The 9,170-nt window shown below is 35.2% G+C and overlaps 1 pseudogene; it reads right to left on the bottom strand.

The window, feature by feature from the left end:
- Positions 1 to 2,897: 2,897 nt before the first annotated feature.
- Positions 2,898 to 8,310, bottom strand: LOC120770652 (annotated as a pseudogene).
- Positions 8,311 to 9,170: the final 860 nt, after the last annotated feature.

Raw genomic sequence — 9,170 nt, 5'->3', positions numbered from 1 at the left:
TTAAAATTCTAACAACAGTAATCAATATTACAAGAAAAGAAGCAAAAAGATATTAAATATATAAATAAACTTATATCGACCACCGTCAATAAGTCTTGGCGACCAACGCTGCCAAAGCATTAGTGACAGCGGAATAGTGGGTATTTATTACCGTAACTCAGGAAAGTCGGAGGACAGCTCACAGTCGCAATGTGAATGTGCCGCGACTTGTGGACGCCGGCATTTGTTGCGATTGGAAACACTTGATTTACAATAATAATGAAATAAAAATTGACTTTCCAGCAAAACTATAGATTACAGCCACATGCATTTGACGTTACAAAAACAACAAATTAAATATTAACGATACATTTAAGTCACAGCGTATTTGGCGACGTTTGAGTTTGCTGGCGACTTGTTGGCCAACTGCTTTGGTGGGTGTTCACCTAGAAGCCGGAAAAGTTATTGAGTTTAAAAGGAAGAGTTTCCTTAGGTTGAAATATATAAAATTTATTATTTAGTAAAACAAAAATAGAGAGTTCTTGTAGTCAATAGCTTCTGGTCTTTAGTCGTATTATAATAGTTAGTATATTGTATAATTTTACTTACAAATCCTTAATATTCTGTAGTCATTAGTTCTGGTTCCTATTGATTAAAAAAAATTAAAACTCGCATTAAATAATCGTTAATCCAATTGTTGTAGGCATTAATCAATCTTCAATAATTGGAGTCAATTTCTAACAACACTCTGACTTAGTGTAGTTAGCAAAAGTTATTATTTATATAGTACAAAAAAATTAAATAAAATTGAGTCCTTGTTTTGAACAGCTAGTAATCTTTAGTCAATTTAAATTCGACAGAAGACTTTATAATCTTAAAGTAAAAAATTAATTACTATTACCAAATATCATTCAATTTAATTTCAGTACCAATTAGTTAAAAATCGAAATCAGTATCACATACATTGTCGGGGTATGTCGACGTATGGGGCCGATTGCGAATAATTAAAAGATATTAATTTAATTTCAAACGTTATAAAAACTTAGTTTAATATTCCATTGTGTATATAGTATATAAATATATGTATATGTGTGTGTGTGTGTTGCCAATATGGGTTAATTGGTTTAAATTATAGATATATGTAATTCTATGTTAATAATTTCATGTGTTGTAACCTGTTGTGAGTGCAAATTCCTTTATCCTGTGTTGTTGTTGTTGATGTGGAGTATCGCTGTTTAATGTTGTGTGGATTCCTTGTTTAAAAACGTTTTTCCGTGTTCACTATAATTTGTCTCACTAGTTGTGTTCACTTGATCGCAATTTTACTTAATTGTGTTCTCAGTTTTCACTTGTTGTATTCACTTCAATGTTGGCGGGATAATAATGCTTTTAGGCAAAAAGCGCGGGAAAGGTGTTTCTTTTTGTTTCTCCTTCTGTTCTGATAAGTGAAGTTGGGGCGGTTGATATTCCTCTGCATTACGCCTCTATTACTTTATGTAATTTGTGGGAGTAATGCAGAGGAGTAATTTGTTTGGATTAAACATACATCCTTGTTGTTTATAAAAATCGGAACTCACGGTATATATTCGATTTAAATCAAATTATTACTAGAAATAAACAATCGCTTTTATTTTATAGAAAATAATAAAAATCCTTGCGGTCAATAGCTAATAAACCTTAGCCATAATTCAGTAACGATTAGTCAGACGTCAAAGTCAGTATACTATACATAAAAAAAACAATAATTATTAGCAAATAATCCTAAATATGAAGTCTTAATTCACTTGTGATTAGTCATGGAACGCCCGAACTTACTGCTATCGATGCATGTCATGGGCATTTTCCCAGAAATATGACAGAGGCAGCATCTGACCCAAATTAGCAAAGGCAAAGGAGACCCAGGAACACCATCAGCATACCGACCTCTATGCATGCTAGATACAGCAGGTAAGCTACTAGAAAGACTGTTGAAACGCCGCATCATAGCCGCCATAAACGATGCTGGAAGCGAAGCGGAACAGAGCGACAACATGGCTTCAGACCAGGCAGGTCCACCATCGGAGCTGTGGAAGACGTCGTGCGCAGCGTGGAGGAAGCTCATCGAAAGAACAACTTCTCGAGGCTAATAATCCTCCTCCCAACAATTGACATAAGAAATGTATTCAATAGCGCAAAATGGGCAAATATGATCGACGCACTAGAAAGTCGCTTCAAAACGCTCCTCTACTTAAAGAAAACGATACGAAGCTATCTTAAAGACAAGGAACTACTGTACGATACGAGTGATGGCCCACAAAGTAAGGAAATATCCTCTGGAGCAGCACAGGGATCAATTCTTGGACCAGATCTATGGAATGCCAGCTACGACGGAATTTTAAACGTTGAAATGCCTGACGATTACTACCTCGGTGGCTATACAGACGACATTGCCGCCGTCATAACCGCGCGTAATACCGACATGGCCAGGCGCAAGTTACGCTACGAGCACAGACATGGTTGGACTCACACGGCCTCAGCCTAGCTGCAGGAAAAACAGAACTGGTCCTGCTAACTAGGAAACATATCTCGCTGGAGGTAAACATGCAAGTTCATTCAGAAACTATTCAAACGACGAAAACTGTAAAATATCTGGGAATAAGAATGGACAAATGACGTACTGGGCTCAAATCCAACATGTTGCAAAAAAGTCAGCCAATATAACCATGTCGCTATCAAGACTTATGGCAAACACCGGAGGCCCAATTGCAAGTAGAAGGAAATTTCTTATAGACACTACATAGTCAGTGCTAGTATACGGTAGTGAAATATGGGCCGATGGGTAAAATGTAGAACATAGACGGAAAGTGCTTGCTAAAGTGCAGAGGACAGCAGCCCTGAGAGTCGCATCGGCGTACCGCACTGTATCCGAACCCTCAGTGCTAGTGATAAGCGGCGTCATCCCAATAGACCTTCTCGCAAATGAGAGTAGACAACTCTGGCTATGGAAGAAAGACGGAATAGAAATACACAAGCTCACAAGACAACAGGCGAGAAAACAAACTTTTGAACTCTGGCAAGGTCGGTGGACAAGGGAGAGCAAAGGAAGATGGACCGCCAAACTAATTAAAGAAATAAAGAAATAGAGATGTGGCACAATAGAAAACACGGCGAGGTAAATTACCACATAACACAGACGCTGTCCGGTTAGGGGTTTTTCCGAAAATACAACATGGCAAAAACGTGGCACGAGCCACTAGATGATGCAAACCATACCTTTTTCAAGTGCGACCGATAGAAAGAAGCACGAAAAACTGTAGAAAACAAGCTCAAAAACTAGTACGGAAAATCTTTTAGAAAAAATTATAGCTAGCAGCGAAAACTGGGAAATAATTGCCTCGTAAAAAAGATGGATGCGGACTCCCAATAGAAGATGAGCCAATGCCCTGAAGTAATGCGAAAGCGGTCGCATTGATAGAAGGGGGGAATGTTTTAGTGGGTACACCACCACGTAGGTTGACGATCCCTATACAGTGCGAAGGTATTTTAAACGCTCCGTACGGCCTAAAAAAAAAAATTCATTGAATAATAAAATCATGTTAGAAGTTGAAATCAATATAGATGAATATAAATTGTGTAGTCTTGACTCAAAAGTTATATGTTCGTCAATAATCAAAAATCAATCAACAAGCAAATCTTTTTAGAATTAATTCTGTAGTCATTGGTCTGAATTCAAAATGCCAATTCATTTGAAATGTTAATTGACTGAGTTATAAAAATTTTACGAAATTAGAAACCAATATCTTAAAATATGTGGCGTGTAGTCCTAATCCAATAATCATTAGTCGAAAATAGTTATATACATATTTGGCAACAACATTAACCCAACATCTTCTTGTCTTAGGTCAATAATCATAGGTCAAAAATCAAGAATCAATTTCGCAAGGTTCAAAGTACCAAATCATTGGAAATCTTAATTCGCTGAATTAGAAAAATTTTCATATTTCAGAAATCAATATAAGTCTTGTAATCTTAATTCAATTGTTATTAGTCCCAATGCAATGAAGCTTAATTATTACTAAATAATCTGATTTCTTAATTCTGTAATGCAAATTTTATAGTTCATTCAATAGTCACTAGTCAGAAGTCAAAGCCATGATTACATAATCAACAATAAATACCGACATCTATATTCATAATAAAACTCAGTGGTCTACAATAAGATTAGTTACTAGAAAAATTAATAAATTAAAATTCAACATTAATGTCCTGATTAGGGTACATTAAGTTTGACACGAAGTTTCTAACACCGAGAAGAAAACTTTGGAGACTCTATAAAAGGTTTAGCGATCAGCTGGGCAAGCTGAGTCGATTTGGTCATGTTCATCTCTCTGTATTTACTCGAACTATTCCTTCAAATTTATTGAAATATCGTTTTTAATGCAACCATTTCTTTCTAAGAAGCTGCTCGTTTGTCAAAATCGCTCAAATCAGATCACTATATCATATGGGTGCCATATTAGCTGATCGTCCCAAATCAAAACCTTGTCTGGAAAACATTTTTATTTGAAAATATATCATCTCCAAATTTGGATGAAAAAGCAACGGTGTAATCTACGAATAATAACATTTTTATTCGATCTTTAATTAAATTGTCTTTAAAAGCAACACCACGAATTTCAAAGAAATCGCTTAAATCGGACCACAACATCACATAGTGGCCATACAAACTTTACCAACAAAATCAAGTTCTATTTAATAATACGAGTAGCTTCGGTGCAACCAAAGTCGACGTTTTTTCTTGTGTTTTTTATACCCTGAACAGGGTATATTGAGTTTGTCACGAAGTTTGTAACACCCAGAAGGTAGCGTCGGAGACCGGAGATAAAGTATATATATAAATGATCATTATGTTGAGCTGAGTCGATTTAGCCATGCCCGTCTGTCTGTCTGTATATATACGAACTAGTCCCTCAGTTTTCAAGATATCGTTCTGAAATTTTGTAAACGTCATTTTCTCTTCAAGAAGCTGCTCATTTGTCGGAACTGCCGATATCGGACCACTATAACATATAGCTGCCATACAAACTGAACGATCGGAATCTAGTGCTGGTATGGAAAACTTCCTCATTTGACGTGGTATCTTCAAGAAATTTGGTATAGATTATTTTCTAAGGCAACAATGTAATCTCCGAAGAAATTGTTCAGATCGGTTAACTATCGCGTATAGCCGCCATGCAAACTGAATGATCGGAATCAAATGCTTGCATGCGAAACTTCTTCATTTGACGATATATGTATCTTCACGAAATTTGGTTTGAGTTATTGTTTATAGAAATAATGTAATATTAGATGAAATTGTTCATATCGGCTCACTATAGTATATAGCTGCCATACAAACCGAACGATCGGAATTAAGGGCTTGTATGGAAAACTTTCGCATTTGACGTGGTATCTTCACTAAATTTGACATGGATTAGTGCTTAGGGTAAGAACATAATCTCCGAAAAAAGTGTTCAGAACGGATTACTATAGCATATAGCTTCCATATAAACTTGACACATAGTTACTAACAGAAATGCACCTGTGAAGGGCATATTACCTTCGGTGCAACCGTAGTTAACGTTTTTTCTTGTTTTTTTTTAATCAAAATTCCATAATTATTGAACAATGCAGTGCAAATTTAGTCGGCACTCAATAGCTAAACAGAGACTCCATTGTTCTCCGCATACTAATTTGATTCAAGCTGCTTAGGAATTCAGTTCTCACTCAATAAAATTGAAAATTAATTTGATTTCAACACCAGCCATGCACTTAGCTATATGACACCTACACACACTTACCATAAACATGGCAATTGCAGTGTAGTGCTAAGCAATCACGTGGAGAAGCAGCCAAACAAGCAATTGTCCTCCTGATATCTATCCTCTTGTCCCAAAATGAGTTGCTGTGCTTAATAACAGGGTTGCTTTGCCGCTGACAAGCTGGATTTTTGTGCGTACAGAATACGTACGCGTTGCGGTTAAAACTGAAAATTGCAAGCGGCACTTGTATACTTTCAAACAAAAATGGGCAAAAAATATTTATGCAATAAGCAGCAAGAACGAAAATGGGGGAGCTGAAGTATTGTTCGGCGGTTTGTGTGTCCGTGTGGCGCACATCAGAAGAATTTGCTACGTTGCAAAGCAGCAACTGTGTGCGGCATGAGACAAGGAGCCTTTGTTTGTTTTGGATTTGTGGCAAGTTGCAAAGGTGTTCATAGTTTTGTAATGCATACTGTATACAGAAGGTAAGTGTTGCACAAAATGATTGAAAGAGTGTACTAAGGTAGAAGAAAAGCTGAAAAACACAAAGTAGCAATCATGTTGCAACATTAGCTATCTGATAAAGCAAACTATGCGGCATTCTCATAATAAAGCAATAAAAGACATAAACTTTGTTTTTTGATCGAAAATACCGAAATTTTAAATTTTATAGCTGTGAGAAGTTATTCGCAACAAGAAATGTTGCATGCAAAATTGAATATGTAACTAAATATTAGGTAAATGTGAAAGCTATCAAAATGTTTTAGTCGTGCTTAAAAGGATACAAATAAGTAACATGAAAATGTGCGAAAAGAGGCAGATAAAGATGTAAAAAAAAACCTGGTGCGTGGAGTCCTTACGCGCGGAAGAAGTTAAATTTCTTAGTGATATACCAAGAAATGCATATCATAAAAATATGGTGGAGTGACCAACACTTTCTTAAACTTACACACAACAACATACAGAATTCAATTTGCACCTTCTCTATGCTTTAAGCAGAGAACTTAAAATATTATTTTAGAAGTTATTCAATTTATGATTTTTAGCTTTTGCTTTGATTAAATATCCAAATTGACTATAAATATTACTATGCATGCATTCATACAAAATTATACTCGTATCATAATTATGTTTACATGCCAATATTGAATTGCTGAGGACAAAACGTAAAAGCATACATACATACATATATATGTATATGCATACATTGCACATACAAGCGATTCCCTGGTTGAAAGCAAAAATTTAAACAAGCAAAACGAAATTCTTTCATTCGTGCCCAGCCAGCATTTACATATAAAAATAAGCGATCAAATGTAAGCAAAACACTTATAAAACGCAGCTCTGACCTTTACAAAAGACATCAAAGCAAGGGGTTTATAATCGAAAAGGACCCAACTTTATAAGCGTTTAAAAGACAATTGCAAAATATGTGTTTTAAGTAACGTAATTACACGTTTTCTAAATGCTTACAAAACACGCTTTGAAAATGCTTAAAAAACACGTATTTTTAATGAAATAAGTAAGCGTTTTAAACATTTACTTTGTTTTGGATATGTTTTTTTATTGATACATTTAAAAAAAATCAGTTTTAATATTAAATTTGGTTTCTTCATAGTTACATTGAAATATAAAAATAGGAACTTCATTGTTTTTTAATTTAAAACATCATTACTACATAGTATTTTAGTTTACTTTTTTTGTTGTTTCAATTTGAATACGATTTTTTGCGTACTGGAAATATGACTTAGAGGCAAACACAAAGTCCTCTTCCTTGCCTCCATTTTCAGCGAAAGTTTCTGCAATGGAATTTAAATATGAATATAGAAATGTAACTAGAAACCTTTTAAAAGTATTTCACTTACGATGAACAGCAGTGGCGACAGTGAAGGCCCTAATGCACTTCTTATCTGCAGTTCCTCGCCAGGAAAAGCTCTCAGCAACGTTGTCAGTCACAATCTTCTGCCACGCTTTCGTAACAAATTTTCTCGAATTGGATGTTGACCATCTTTTTAGATCTGCCTTCTAAAAATATATATAAAATCGACATCAGTATACAGTCACCTGATATTTCAAATTTAAATTCTTACCAGCAAGGAAAATTTATCTATATCTTCCAGAATAGTTTTCTCAAAATTGAGGAAGTCTTCAATATTAGCAAATGGCTAGCTTGGTATAATAGTAGCGTTATTATGTGATACCGCTTTTTTAAGATCAATGATTTCTTTGCGCATCCCCTCAACGTTTTCTGTTAGGCGCAACAATATTAGCTTATTTTTTTCCTCCACCTTTTCAACAGACTTTTGACATGCGTCGATGATTACTGATTGAATTGCTGCCGAAGAAAATATAAAACAAACATGAGAAAAATGTTGCGGTGTTATGTTAAAAGTATCCTTTAAAACTAAATATCTTACCCAACGACGTTGCACTATCCAAAGAAGTTGTTGTTGGTTGTGCTTGGACTTGGTTGAATCACATAAATAGTTTGTGAGGATGCGATGTCATCATTAATGGGGTCGACGATATAATTGAGATTTTTCTGCGACATGATCTGCTATGAGTGGCACAAGTATATGTATGTATAAGACGATCTGGTGTAGAAGCATATAACTTTTGATGTTACTTCGTCAAGCGTATGGTGATTCGGTGTTTTGTTAAAACTGAGATTTTCGGCACAGTAAATATTAAAAAGCGATGATTGAAGCGGCTGATCATATAAGTTATGTAAGTCTTGTACCCTTAGCCCGTGAAGTACAAAATCGTTATCAGCAGATCTTGATATGGAAATAAGTTTGAAAATTAATTTTTGTACTAAATAAAAGTTCTCAGGTGCAATAGATGATAAATAAAAGATTTTAGTTTTAACAAATTTGTAAGTGCCATCATTTTGTACTATAGATTTTTTAGAAACAATATTTGTATGATGATTTCCATGTACACTCTGCTCAACTAGTCTGTTGTAAATTTGGGACGGAACATTATTTTTTTTCTTAACTAGTTTCTTAATTTTTCCTAATTTATTTTCAAACTTGAAAGCACTGGTTGTCTCTAGTGATCCAAAGTGCATGGAATCTCTGGCCAAATGACTCAAACAGTGGCAATTATTTGTTAACATTAAATCATCATATAAAACAGGTCCCTGAGTAAGAAATCCTTTATCAGCTTCTCTGCGCATTTGTTATTTTGTACACAATCTTCAGCATTGAGGAGAATTCGCATTGCAAGACTAAGTTGCAAAAAATGAATGTACCTCTCTTGGCTCAATATGTCCTTTAGCACAACTTGGCCTGTGTACAAAAGGAACTGGCGGGATTCCGTTGCTTTGAAGCGGTCTATCTCTTTTAAATCCCGTGGTTTCCTGCAAAAGTCTCTTGGTATGTAAGGCGCAGAGAATTTCCTCTGTTTAGT

The sequence above is a fragment of the Bactrocera tryoni genome, chromosome 3 (genome assembly GCF_016617805.1).
Source record: "Bactrocera tryoni isolate S06 chromosome 3, CSIRO_BtryS06_freeze2, whole genome shotgun sequence".
Lineage (NCBI taxonomy): Eukaryota > Metazoa > Arthropoda > Insecta > Diptera > Tephritidae > Bactrocera > Bactrocera tryoni.
Note: the sequence above shows the minus strand (reverse complement) of the source record. Positions and strands in the feature narration are given on the sequence as shown.